Source organism: Momordica charantia (genome assembly GCF_013281855.1).
Source record: "Momordica charantia cultivar OHB3-1 chromosome 5 unlocalized genomic scaffold, Mcharantia_2.0 BLBB01000005.1, whole genome shotgun sequence".
Classification (NCBI taxonomy): Eukaryota; Viridiplantae; Streptophyta; class Magnoliopsida; order Cucurbitales; family Cucurbitaceae; genus Momordica; species Momordica charantia.
In genome coordinates, this window is record NW_028275163.1 from 7406855 (window position 1) to 7421931 (window position 15077).

At 31.1% G+C, this 15077-nt stretch overlaps 1 long non-coding RNA gene across 1 annotated transcript; it reads left to right on the plus strand.

The window, feature by feature from the left end:
- Positions 1–12442: 12442 nt before the first annotated feature.
- On the plus strand, positions 12443–14764 carry LOC111014697 (uncharacterized). Its single transcript, XR_002601934.2, has 2 exons — positions 12443–12536; positions 14414–14764. It is a non-coding gene; the product is annotated as an uncharacterized LOC111014697 (long non-coding RNA).
- Positions 14765–15077: the final 313 nt, after the last annotated feature.

Consider the following 15077-nt stretch of genomic DNA (forward strand, 5'->3'; position numbering starts at 1 on the left):
AAATATTAATTTGTAACGATTTAGTTTCTGTAGTTTAAAATTTGTAACAATTTAGTATTGTCGTAAATTTTTTAATTAAAATTTACTTTACTCTCTATGGCTCTCTAAATAATTAAATCTGTACTTCCAATTGCAGTGTTATATTTTCTAAAAACAAAATAAAATAAATACACTTCTTCAGGTGTGGGCAGAGCTTTTTATGTCTACCATATTCGGTTTCTTGATTTTGAGAGCAGGCAAGGTGGTGATGAATTACGATTGGTCCAAACCTTCAACCAGCGATTTATTGCGACCCGCCCAGAATGGCCATACATACTAAGACCTTATTCACACGAAGAAAGGCTGAATGGAAGGGGGCAGTCAGCTGGCTACTTCTTGGCCACGCCCCCTACAACTATATAGGGAGACTCATCGGGTAGCAAATCTCATCCTTAGCTAAACCAAGCCTCGGATGGTAGCCTATCCCTCTGGCCTATCATTGTTGGGTCGATCCGGCTGGCGGTTCCTGTATCTTGTGCATCTCCATAGGGGCCCTTCATATAAGTTTGTTGCTAGGAGTCCCTCTAGTCGAATCTCTCATCAATAGAGAAGTTTACTGACTGACCTTGCTCTTCAATCGACGATCTACTGCTTCCTCTTAGTTGCCGATGCGATACTTTTCTTTTTAATACAGGATGAGAAGATTCAAACCTTCCAATTTTAAGGAGGTATACAATGTAAGGTTTTGACCAGTTTCGATTTACCTCTTATATTGATGTAGAATCCATGAACACATATAAATGTTGAAGAAAAATGTTGACATGTATTGCTGAAAAATTTAAAATTTTGATTATCATTGTTGGTGGTCAAAAACAAAATTGACACATGTACGTACACACCTGTTCAGTTCGGAGTCATCAGAAGGTAGAAAATGGACCCTCCATACCCACCGACCTAATCCCTGCCGCGCTGAGATAATCGAATCATGCCAGCCGATCTCAGGCCTGACCACCGACTTGGGGGCCTGATAGCCGTTACCGCCGATCGAAACGGCTCAAACGACCTTATCTTCCCCATCAACCTATAAAAGAGATACTCCACCTCATCGATCAAATACGCAATTTCCTCTAAGAATGACCTACTACAACTCGAGCTCACTCTAACTTGGGCGTCAGAGTGTTTGTTCATTGTGCAACTCCACTTGAGATCGTACCTCGACAGCTCGTCCAACCAGTTGGCACGTGACCAACCTGAATCCATTCCAGTAAACTAGCTCCAGTTGGCACGTGACCAACGAGATTTCGTATTAAACTAGCATGCCCGAATTTGTACTCTCGTTGGACTTTACGAAATCTGGAAAGTGGAAGCAAAATTTGTTATCCTGACATCTCTCAATTCCAACAAAGGACATACCAAAAAAACCTAAATCCAAAATTAATATGATACATTATACATATTATATAAAAATGGTCCTCTCTTTTTAGTTTTAATCCTTTTGTTGTCCATCTATTTTCAAAATGTTTGTGGTCTCGGTACTTAAAAAGTGACCATTTTGATCTTTATTTACAAAATCTTAACACAAATTCTACTCACAATAAAAACCGTATAAACTAAAGTCATGGTTACATTTAAGAAATATATTGAGTTTATTATCACGTTGAAATTGTGATTAAAAATAAAATTTAGAAGTTTTTAAATGTCCATGTATCAAAACGAACATTTTGAAAGTATAAAAACTAAATATGAAAGTACTAAAATGAAAATTTTAAAAATACAAATACCAAAGTAAACTATATCTTTAAGATCTTTTATATAGTTGTCACAATGCAAATTCTCTCTTTATTCCGATTTGAAGAAAAATTCTTGTAAGAAAGACTTGAAGTTACATATTATCTCTTACTTACTCAGTAACTACAACAGCCAAAACGAACAATAGTTCAGCGGTAATTGACATATACCTCCAATCATGAGGGTGTGAGTTTAATCTCCACTCCCACATGTTATACCAAAAAAACTACAACACATCTCTATTATTCTTCCTCTCTCGTTCTCTCTATCACTTATTATTATTTTCAACTTTTTTTTATTTTATTCTACTGATATTTGTTGGTTTCATCCATATATATATCGATATTTCATTAAATTAGAACTTCGATATTTTGCATAGATATTGATAATTTAAATCTTGTTAATAATTTTATATGCACGTGAGTTGTTTATTTACTATTTCTCGATCTCTCCCTCCATACTTTCCACCGTGATTTTATTTATTTTACTAGAGATATCAACCTGATGTAGGAAACATTTAGGATTTTCTTTTTTGTTTTTTTTTAAGTTAGCTTAATTCTGTTACTTTTCTTTATATAAAGATTTAACTTATCTTCGCATCTTGTTAAGTAGATCACTATGTATTTATATTTTCTTCTTGTTTAGTAGAATAAACAAGGAGAGATTCTAACACCTCTGATCTTTATAGATGTATTCGGTGACTGATACAAAATTTTACTTTAGGGTACAAATGCATATAAATATAATGGAAAAAATATAAATTTTAAACTTGAACTTGGCAGTGTGATAATTTTCACATGTATAGTAAATTTTACCCTTAAATAGATTTTCAAGTGAAAATTTGTTGAAAAAAATATTATTGTTTGTCAAATGAATTAAAAAAATTGGCTTGAAATAATTGATAAGATTAAAAAAAATGACATTAGAGATATTTTTTAGCTTAAATTTGTAAATTTTGACAAGTAAGATTACTTATTACTAAATTTTGTGTATTAATCAAACTTAATTTAAAAACTTGTCTTTTATTAAATTAGTGAATTTTTTAGACTTTTTTATTAAACAGAAAAAATTATGACATCTATATAAGTCTAGGGTCTACGATAATGAATTTAAATTTATTAAAAAAACATAATTAGATATAAGAATTAAAATTATTTATTTTAAATAAAAAATACATTTATTAGAAAAACAATATTTATAAATCAAAATTGGTTTGAGATTGAATAATATCCTAATAAAAATATATTTAAAAAGAAAAATTAAAAGAAAAAAGAAAAACCAAAAAATATACTAGCTATAACTCGAAGTAGGACGTTGATGCTAATATATTTGAAAAAAATAATTAAAAGAAAACAAAAAAAGAATGCTAATATATTTCAAAAAATAGTAAAAAATAAAACTAAAAAGCCTTAAAAAAGAAAAACAAAAAAAAAGTAAAAATAAAAAGTGCACTTGTTAGTACGTGACCAGGGAACACAAAAGAAAGGAGCACGGAATTAGTAGGATGGAAAACCACGTGGGCAGAAAGAAAGTAAGAAGAAAGAAGAAAAAAAAAAGACATTTTTTTAGTACAACGGGAGAAGACATAACTATACTGTGTATATGTAAAATCCAGGGTGCACATGCCCCGTCACCGGAGGTATGTAATAATCTTGACCAATTAAACTACGGTTAATTATAATGTTTATTTGTATGATTTATAGTTTTTATTTGATCAACAAATAATTTTATTTTCAAGAAAATATTTTTTAAACTTATATATATGATATAATATCGAGTGCGTCAAAGCAAACACAATTCAACGGTAATTAACATATATCTCCAACTAAAATGTTATGAGTTTGAATCTTTATTCCCACATGTTGTACTAAAATATATACATGTATATCGACTAGTGCACTATTGTATACTGAATCATTACAATTAATCTAGACATATACCAGATGTAGTTGAATTTCTAAAAGTGGATTTTTTTTATTATTATTTTTTAATCTTTTTCCCGGTTCATCTCACAATTGAAGTGATAAAGCGTTGATAGAAGTTTAAAGATTGGAAAAAGTACAAACTTCTTCCACTAACGACATAAAGCTGCTGATAATTAATTGGCTATGTTTGGCGCCAGATTTATAATTATCTAAAACATATTTATAAATCAATTAATTGAATAAAGTAAAAAATTAAACTTATTAGTATCAATAAGGTGATCTTATACTAAATTTAAAAGTAATTTATTTTTTAATACAATGTGTAATAAAAAAATTAAAAGGAACTTAACCATTTTAATGGGATTAAAATGGAAAGACACTTATAAGTCTAATTTTTTTTCTCCTATAGATAATTGAGAATGATGAATTTATTTACTTATTTTAATGTTAAAAATAAATTTGAAATGATTTATTTATTGTTATATAATATAAAATTATAGCTAGCAAGATCATAGGCAACCAAATTGGAACTTCATACATGTACACAGTACACACTCAATTATAATTAGTTAAATTACTAAAAAAAAATGATCAAATGTATATCATTTTAGGTTTGTTCATCTTGTCAACAAGAATTTGAGAGATTGAATGGGTCCAAAGTGGAAAGGCCATATAAGGTTATAACATTACATAACAACGTTGTTGTGTGGTTCTAAATTGAAAGGTTGAAGTTGTAAGTACTTAGAAGGTGAAAAGCAGGCCATTGAAATGGGAAAAAGTGGATAAAAGATATATTAATTTAATAAATCTGAGATATAGTTATTGAAGATAAATTGAAATCGAAAATAAAAGAAATTGTTTCGAAGACCATATAAGTTTGAGAAATTTCTAAATGGTCCATTCACTTTTGGAATTGGAGGCTTTGTAAAATATATTAATTTAATAATAATATGAATTTAGGTTATCAAAGTGAGGCTTGGCACGTCGATATAAACGTAATTCCTATGCCAATGACAGCACGCTGGATCCTATCACTGCTGTAATTATGTGCGCACTTACAGTCAATGAAATGAAATTTTTCTCTCTTTAATTCTCTACTGACTGCTGGTTTTTCATTTTTTTGCAGAGGAATTGTGTGTGGCAGCATCCGATGATTCCCGTAGAGAAGCAGAAGCAGATGCTCAGTCTTCCCTTTGATTATGTGACCTTGCTGAACAGCCAATTCAACCCCAACAATCAATTTTACGGCGATGTTTCGAGCTCTGGTTTTGCTCCGATATGGCAGTTGGACAATGTAATGCAAGCCAACAACTTTCCTGGTGAAATTCCCTTCGACTTCAATGCCTCTGTTCAAATTCCTTCTTTCGCTGCTGCTGCTGATGAAAATAACTTCCGTCCTACGATTCCTTTCAACCTCAATGTCATTACTCCAAATACTGTGACGTTGCCGAACACTCAATTCACCACTTTCACTCCAGCTTCTCAAAACAACCTCTATAACTATAACCCCAACAATCAATTTACAGCTTTCAGTTCTGCTCCTGAAAACAACCTCCCTCACAACCCCACATCGATCTCCATCAATGTGGGCAATCAGTATACTGGTTTGCTCTCCGATGTCATCAACTTCGACTCCGCACGACATAAGATGAAGAAACTGGAACACAAGTACGACAGCAGGCCTGTTTCAGAGACACAGTTTAACCAAGACTCCGTTTTGGATCAGAAACGTCCGTTGGAGTTCTCTTTGCAGCCGACCAATCGAATTCAAATTGTTCCCACGGATGCAGAAAACGAGTATAATTATACTGGTTTGCTCTCGGACATCATCAATTTCGACTCTGCACCAGATAAGAAGAAGAAATTCGAATCTTGGACGGAAGACGAGCACAAGTGAGTAACACACCCAACAAAAATAACCCTAATCTCCTCAGTTTTTGTTTTAACTCTGTTCAGACTCTGTTTTTTTTTTTTTTTAATCATGTTGCAACGGCTGTTTCAATTTGGTTGCAGGTTATTTTTGATTGGACTCCTGAAATTTGGGGAAGGAGATTGGAAAAACATAGCTACCAAAATTGTGCTCACTAAATCACCCACCCAAGTTGCAAGCCACAGTCAGAAATTCTTCCTCCGACAGCGCGTGCCGGAGCAGAATCGGAAAAGGTTGAGCATTCACGACATCACCACCGTAGATCCAGAGTCAATGGCGCGGTTACTCGCCGACCGGCAACGGCCTTCGTTGCCACCGGCACCCCCATTCTCGGTTAACACTACACCTCCGCCGCGGCCGCCACCACCACCTCCATCGTACTCTCCGTCAACACCGCCGCCGCAGCCGCAGCCACCTGTCAATTCTCCGCCTCTCCCACCGGATGGTCAATATTCCGAACCGCCGCCCTTACAACCTCCACCAGTATATCATTCATCCCCAATTGCATCGCCAGTCCATTACCAATCTCCTCCCTCACCTCCATCGTACTCTACATCAACGCCCCCATCTCCGTGGCCCACGCTTGCTGTTTATGAAAGCCTACTCTCACCAATCGACGGGGGCTATGGTTTTCCCCCACCTCCGCCCTCGTATTGAAATTTTTCTCGTTAACCACCGTACCTGCAATTTCACCATTTGAGCTGCATTCCTGGTCGGTTCTTCTAAATATATTTCTTTTTGCAATAAAAAGGAAAAAAAAAAAAGATTCTGCAGCGAAATTTTATGTTAGTCATGTTATCCTAATTTGGAAATCTATGTATGTTGTTTTTTACTTGTTTTATTATTTTTTATTATCATCTGATATCTATGATATATCAAATATAGCAGTCCTTTTGAATTTTTGGTTGGTCTTTTTTTTTCTTTTTTATCAAGTTAAAATTGTTTTTATAATAATCATTCAAAACTCCATAACTTCATCACTTTTTTTAATTGTCCTGTGAGGGTAGTGACTTGATTAAAAAAAAATACATAAACTATGGAGGGAAAAAAATTGATACAAACATATTGAAGAAAAAATTATAAATTTAACTAAGTATTATACAAATAACTATATTATATCCCTAGGATGAATTTAAATAAGTAGAGAAACTCGTGGCCGAAAATTAATTAATTAGTTATCATAAGAATAAAATAATTAAATAAATAAAAACAAAAATTTAATAATTAAAGCAACCATTATTAACAAGTTTATCTCGTAATGGAGCAAGAATGATAATATATGCCAACATGAATATCTCATCCTCATTTATGGTAGAAAAAAGAATGATAAATATATGATATATTTCTTATATTTACTTTTTCCAAAAAATCATAATTTTTATTATTTAATAATATTGCTGAAATTAAAAAGGGAAAGAAAATGAGAGAGAGTCAAAATACGGGGCCCATGAGCTATGCTCTGTAGAAAAAAAGAAAAGAAAAACATATATAGGGGATCTTCATGGGCCCCGTACTTTTTTTTATGTTCTTTTTTTCTACAGTGATATGCACAACAAAATTTTCCATTAATTAATGCCAGACTTTGATACAATAAACTCCTTTTTTTCAACTTACAAGTTAAATCAAGAATTCATTTCCTATGATTCGAGAATTTATTTGAAGTTAATTCTACTCTAATATTTATCTATATCTATAATATATTTATAATATATATAAAAGTAAGAAGACACATTTTTTTAACCCTATTATCCTTCACCTTTTACTTAATCGCCATGTATGTCCTTAATTTATTCTACATTTTGTTTTAATTTTTATTTTGGTCCTTTGAAATCCTACCGTAATAGCGTTATAATTCTTTCACTTCTACAACTATAAAAACTCTATTTCTTTATTTTTTTCTATAAATAATTTGTACATTCTTGTTTAGTGCTACTTTTTTCCTCCTTCAGTTTCTTTCTTTTTTCTAAAATTTCAAACAAAGTACATATCTTTCGTTTAAATATTTCGAAGCTACTTTACGATTGAAAAAGAAGTATCATTGATCCGTAATAATAATATTACTCCCATAATAATCTCAATTTCATTAAGAATTTATGCTTTTTTAATAAAATTTATCATAAATATTAAGTCAACTTCATGCACACAATAAATAATGTTAAAGAATTTAATAGAAAAATAAAATAAATATAAAAACTTATGCTTAACCTTTGTTCACATTCTCACATCCAAATTTTTTATTCTAAACTTTAATATATACTCTCTTAATCATAAGAATTTAGGAGAAAAAGATAAGATTAAAACTATAAAAGATTGTGTAATTTATATACATATTTGAACTAAGCTTTGTCATCTTCCTTCCATCCGTTATTCCCACATTCATATAATTTGTTTGGATTGAAAATTTTAAAATATAACGTGTGAATCACGTGTTGAAATACAAGTATAATTTTGAAAGATTCAATCTAATTCTTATATTTCATTCGTCCCTATAATTTTAAAAATTATAATTTAGTCTCTATGATTTGATTAAACTTTATAGAGGGTATTTAAACTATCTCTACCCACATGTAAATTAGTTCATTTTCTTTTTATTATTAGTCTTAAACTTTAATTCAACCTATATTAACAAAGCTTTTCCAGACAGCCCATTAACAAAGTTAGTCAAATAGATTACATCCATTCATTGGCTTAAATTTAAAAAAAAACGGCCATGTATTCTATATTGTAATAATATTGATGATTAATGTTAGACTAAATCATAGGGATAAAATTCAAACGTCCCAAACTATGGAAATTATATTGAAAAATTTTAAATTTCATGGATAAATTGAAAATATTCTTAAACCATAAAAGACTAAATTTATAATTAACATAACGTGTATGTTAACTCTAGTAGTGAATTAAATTATTATGCCAAAACATATTTGTTTGCTAACCCAGTCTTCTTTGGTTCTTTTGAAATTTATATGGTAAACACATTTTAAAAAAGAAAGAAAAAAAATTATAGATTTTAAAGAAATAAATCTCTTTTTTTTTCCTCGATAAATATATAATTCAGTCTATAGTATTTGAGTCTTTTTTTTTTCTTTTCAATTTGGTCCCTATTCTTTTTAAATCTTCAATTTCATCTTTTATGTATTTATTTTTTTAAGTCATTTAAAAAAAAGTATTATAAACAAGGTAAAGATTCGACCTTTTATCTACTTTCTAATTTCTTCATTCTTATCTCCATAACCTTTTTGACTCTCTATAGTCTATGTTACCCTCTCTCCAATATTTTATAATCATAAAAGGTTTAAAAATTATTCTTACAAAGTGTTTTTTTATTTTTTATAATCAAAAAATAAAATTATATTTTGATAAAAATAATTATTAAAATAAAATTAGTTCAATTAAAATTTTCTATCTTTATCCAAATGAAAATAATTTTTTGTATTATAGGCAGGGTAGGGATTTAAAAAGATAGTATAAGTTTGAACTTTTGATATTATCATTTTCACTCAATTATTCTATGTATAGTCCATAAAAAATCATTATTCAAAAGTTAGTTCTCTTTTATTTTTATTTTTTATTTTTTGACAGAAAAGCAAAAAATAATGTTGTTGGATTTTTCACAAAGACTTGAAGTAGTTATCACAACGTATTTAGTTATCATTTTAATAAAACAAAACAAATATAGGAAATATATAAAAAATGCTAATCCTACTAAAAAGTATCGAAAACATAGAAAAACCAATACCCATAAAATGTTCAATATCCAACTCCAAAATGATCGAAACCAACCACAAATCCTTTAAAAAAAAAATAAAAAAATAAAAAACGAAATACCACTTGCGTTTAAGGTTTATTTATTTATATCTTACATCATCATTTATCAATTAATTTTAAAGTTTTATGCCAATAAGAGTTTTCTAATTAAAATTTTAAAATTGCCAATAATTTTTTTTAAAAAAAGCTGAATCTCCCTTTTTCAATTTCACTGAAATTCTCTATTTAAATTTCTCTTTTCCAGAAGTTTTTCTTTCCCCTCTTTTATCTCTGTTCTCTCACGGTCTTATCCTCTCTATCTTTACATTCTCTATAATACATTTTTAAAACATTGATATGACTGCGAAGTTTGAAAATAGTACTCGTAAAATAAAAATTTATATTAGATTTTTCTAATAGAAAAAATAAAATTATAAATTTGGTAAATATTTTATTTTTTGTAATTAAAAAATAGAGAAACCTTGAATCTAATTTTGGTTAACTTGTAGGATTATTATATTTCAATCTACAAACTTTTGAAGTGAAAGTGTATATTTTAGTTCTTAAAATTTCAGTAATTCTTAAGGTTTCAAATTTTGTTACCTTTTGAAAATTAAATCTAATTGAGGAATGTAAATAAAAATAAGAATAAAACTAAAGGCTAACTACTTGTATATTAATATATTATCAATAATATACCATATTTTATTATATTTCATTATACTTAACTGGGCTCTTGAGCCATCTCAACAGGTAAGATGTAAATAGGGCTCAAATAAGTCCATCCAAAATTCATACTCGATCTAATTTATAGAAAGGTCGGATCCGTCAAATTTTGACCTTGAACCGGACTTGGATCAAATCTAGACTGAACTTTGATCGAATTTTAGACTTTGAGCATGATGATGTAATCGAGTTTCATAACCATGAAGAAGGCACAAGTATATGCAACTTAGGTAATTCATAAATATGAATTTTTAGTAGCAATAGTTGTAAAATAAACAGAATCATAATTCATAACACTTGGCAGGGTACTTAAATAAGCAAGCATAAAAAGCAAACAAATCCTTAATAGAGGGTTTAAAACTATCCTTACCGAGACAGCAATATCGGTGCCGAAATGTAGTTTTTGAGGTAATTAAGGTAGTGGCGACGTTGAGGCATGAGGGGAGAAATTACTGTCTTGTGGGTCTCACTCTCACGCCTTGATCTACACCGCCGCCGTGGTGTTGCGCCTGGATCTCTCTGTGCCGCCGCCGTGGGTCTGGTTCGTCACCGGAGAGGGATTTTAGAGTGAAGGACAGAGAGAGATGAGGGTGTGGACTCAATAATCAAAGGGTTTAATTTGGTCATTTTCCAGCTCCTTTTCAGACGAGTGGGATTGTCCATAATTAATAATGCTAAGCCAGCTCGGTATACCTATATTATAATCCTCTGCCCTTTCACAATTTCATGAAACACTACTTTTTAAGGATTTTATTGAAAAATAAATTCAGTTAGGCGGACCCATTCACTTTTAATGTCTTATACACATGCTTTCGCATCATTAATTACACTTGTTCATTTTGGTCTTATTTAATGACTCTTGACTCTTTCGTGTATTTAACCACTCTACCATCCTTGAAAACCCAAAAGTATGTTCAAATCATGATATTTCTTCGTGATTTAGTTTAAATTACTATAATTCTATTTTTTAGATTATATTATTTTTTTTATTGAAAAACTTCTCTCTTGAACTGTCTATTTAATTAGTACCCTAAACATAAGTAACTATATATTTTTATTATTGAAAAACTTCTCTCTTGAAGTATCTCTCAATGTTTACTTTAACTAATATATCACTAGTAAGAATTCGGGTTTTGAACGTCATAATTTCGTAAAAAAATTTTTGACGCCACCTATGCCCCATTCATGAGAGGTATTCATGATGTTTATTTTAAACGTCACGAAAAGTAGAATTCGTGACGGTTTAAAAAGTCACGAAAAATTGAGGCTTTTTTAATGGTTATAAAACGTCACGAAGAACAACTTTTTTATACTTAAAAAAAATTCACGTAAGATGAATTTAATAACATTAAAAAACGCAAAAGAATAAGAAGAAGTATTGTACATCAAAGTCACAAAAACACAAAATTATAGTGCATTCATATACATATATAAACAAAGTATGTGTTTATGCAAAAAAAAATCGATAGAGGTATAAACGCTAGGAGAGCTTAAGTGTCTTTGGGAAGGAATGACGAGCTCAAGAGGTAAGTTACGCTGACTAGAGTACAAATACTCCGACGTTCAAGTCAGTTTTAAGTTCAACCTTAGTATGGAGATCGAGCAAGAATATGATACCTGACTTAAGAGTGAAGTATCTTATTTATAGGTTTGGGTACTTGACAAGGAATCCAACCAGAGGTTGAACATGTTGAGACCAAGATGGACCTGTCGGGAGTAGCTATTCTAGTTCATATAGCTGAAATTTTGCCAAGTTATGCTCATGTTGACAAAAACTAAGATTATCAAGTATATAGTCCTTTTTTTTAATGAAATAAAATTTAAGCATGTAGGTTAGTTTTAACCCCACATATATATATATATATATATTAAAATTACATCGTATTAAGATAGTGTTTTAATCAGTTCAGATGTGTTCAAGTTGAACCTACAACCTTTCGACCTTTCTAGTCGATAATATATGGTCTTTTAACTCATTAAACTATTGCTCAAGAAAGGTTATTAAAGATCGAAGAGAGGAGGAAGCCATGGGAGGGAGGAGAAGAGAGGGTTAGAGATGGTAGAACTAGAGAAAGTGTTGACCCAAAGTTAAAACACTGTTCCAATGATAGTGCCATAATTTTAACAATTAAATAAGTTAGAGGCGTCGGTTGCCGGCGTGAGCTCTAGCTTCTAGCAAAAATATTCTCTGATTAAGGATTTAATTTTTGCAACAACCCCCAGTAGTTTAAGGGTGAAATTAGGCGTAAAAAATATAATATTGTTCATGGAAAGAGATGGAGAAATGATTGGTGTTATGATATTATGATATTATGTATTGATCTTCCTCTCCCTCTTATCAGTTTGTTTCCACCACGTTGACTTTGTCCCTTCCCCATCTTCCATTTTCTCTCTAAATTTTGCTTCACCGGAGGAACTCATCGTATCTCAAAATTACAGCGGTACCTTTCTAATCTTTTCCTATTTTGGTTCACATCTCCTTGTTAACAATATAATATATATGTGTGTATATTTTCTGTTTTTCTGTTTCTGTTCTTCTTAATCTCTCGATTTGTTTCTTTTACTTTCTTTGGTGCTTCAAATGGAGCTTTTCTCTCCGTTCTTCCAAAAAAAAAAAAAGAACCCCAATGAAACAAGGATCAACACAGGAGACCCCAAAATAAAAAATAAAAAATAGAACTACGAGCCTGCGATAAACTTAAAGTGGAAGCCCAGATGGAAAGGCCCAATCACAACATAGGAGATTACTCATCCCTCCTTTCATGTGCTATCTTTGCCATTAGCATAGTTATTATATCCTAAGAGACAGATGTCTCTTGATGCTCAAAATCTGCTTTAAGGATATTTGTTTTTGTTTTTGGAAAAGAGGTACCACTTCATTGATACTCCAATTTAAAAAAATATATACAATATTGTAATTACAAAAGAGGATAGGAGACTTTTAAGGATATGGTTGTGGTTGTGATGCATATAGACCTTATCTGCTCGATTTTCTAGCAATTTCATAGTTATATTTTTATAGGATAATTAGTTTTGTTTCTCTGTGTTTGATGCTTCTTAGTCTAATTTTTGAGCATTTGGGATTATGAGTGTCAATTTACTCGTAAAAGTAATTAAATACAAGATTAGAACACCGTACCTTACTAAAAGAAATTATAAATTACCTCCATCCTATTGATATAATTCATTCAAAACACTTCTGGGTTAAATATATATTTGAATCTCTAATTTTTGAGGGGTTTTCAATTTAATTGCAGTTGTTTTAAAAAAAAATTAATTTAGTTTTTTACGTTCTCTAAGAATTTTCAATTACACATACCCGTTTCTTTGGTGAATATAAAGAAAGCTTACATAGGCATACTACCTATCTAGCTATTGAGTTGTCATTGGAGTTGAAATGAGAAAAAAAATGATGAAATTTCTACCAATTTCTTAGAAATTTGGGAAAGAAATTAGAAACCTTTTGATCTTGGAGAGATGGTATTTGTGGCACCTATAGACACTGATGTAGAGCACTTGCCCATAAATCGGCATCAACAGTTTAATATTTTTTTGGTGTCAGAAGTGGTCAACAGTTTAATATACATCCCCTTAACTGTTGCTAACTTGTTAAGTCGTAGTATGAGAAATAAATTTATAATCATCTGCCACTCTTTCCAAATAAAAAGAAACCATTGATCAATGTAGCAAAAATATCGATATATTTTTGTCCTTTGGATTGAGTTTCTAGTTCACTCAAACAAATATCATCGTTCAATTGTATTTAGAAAATCAAGATCGAACGAGAGAATGAAAGCAAGTAATTAAACATGCAATAGAAAAAAGAAAATCAATGGGAATACAAGTCCTAGGGAAGAAAGAGCATAAGATTTCTAGTCTAATATCAATCAATCTAAGGTGGATTAAAATTAAAGCATTAAGCACATAGAGAAACATATATGTGGAAGATTCATATTCATTCAATCCAGATAATTAAACAATCAATTCTTAAAGCTGTTTAATGACAAAGAAACTTAGTTATACTCATATTCAATGTAAAACAACAAAAACCCAAAGAAAGTTCCATAATAAAACTAAGAAAAAAGAAAAACTAAGGTCCATGTGTCGATGGATCGTCCTCGAGCTAATCTCCAAGATTCCGAGTCTTGATAGTCCCTTATCTAAGCTTTTTCATAGATGTTCATTCTCTCTCTATTTTAGACTTATCTCATGTCACTCCACCAGAAGTGGGTAAAAGATCCCCTGTAATGGTTGAATAAACCTAATTTTTTTAAAAGAACTCTCGGATAGATTTTTAATGTTTGAGGTTTGGAATTAGGATGGAGTGGAAGAACAATGAAGAATCTGATTGTACACGTCGGAGTTGATAAACCTAGCTTGGTTGGTGAGGTGGAGGATAGTAATTGGTAATGGTAAATTGTTGAGGCGGCGAAGGTGGTTGAACAATGGGCGCATGACCGTGAAGCAAGCGCGCCTTGGAGTGGGGATCTACGGTGGTGATGTCGAAAATACTGGACTTGGCCCTGCCACTCTTTCCATTTTTCTGTCTTAAATTAGGGTTAGGGTTTTGGTGATAGTCATAGTACTTTTGGGCATGGCTTGCCACCTGTGTGGAAGTTTTTGTGATCACCAATTTTGTTGCAATATCTTTCCAATTTCCTTTTCCATACATCTGAATCCCGATCACAAATAACCTACATTTTCTTAAAATATAATATAAATACTACCAAAATACACATGCGAAAACAGAAAACAAATTAAAGCCTATTTTTTTCGTTGAATCAAAATGAAAAATCTCGAAATTCAAGATATAATTTTGCATCAGGGAATGTAGGGGTACTGCGCGGAGGAAAGCAATAAAGAATCATTTGAATAAAATAACAAAAAAAAGTAAAAGAAAAAAAGACCAAGTCAATAGATTTGACTTGTGAATATGTACATGTGTTCATTCTTGGTCCAAAATCTAAGCTTCTTCTTCCTCT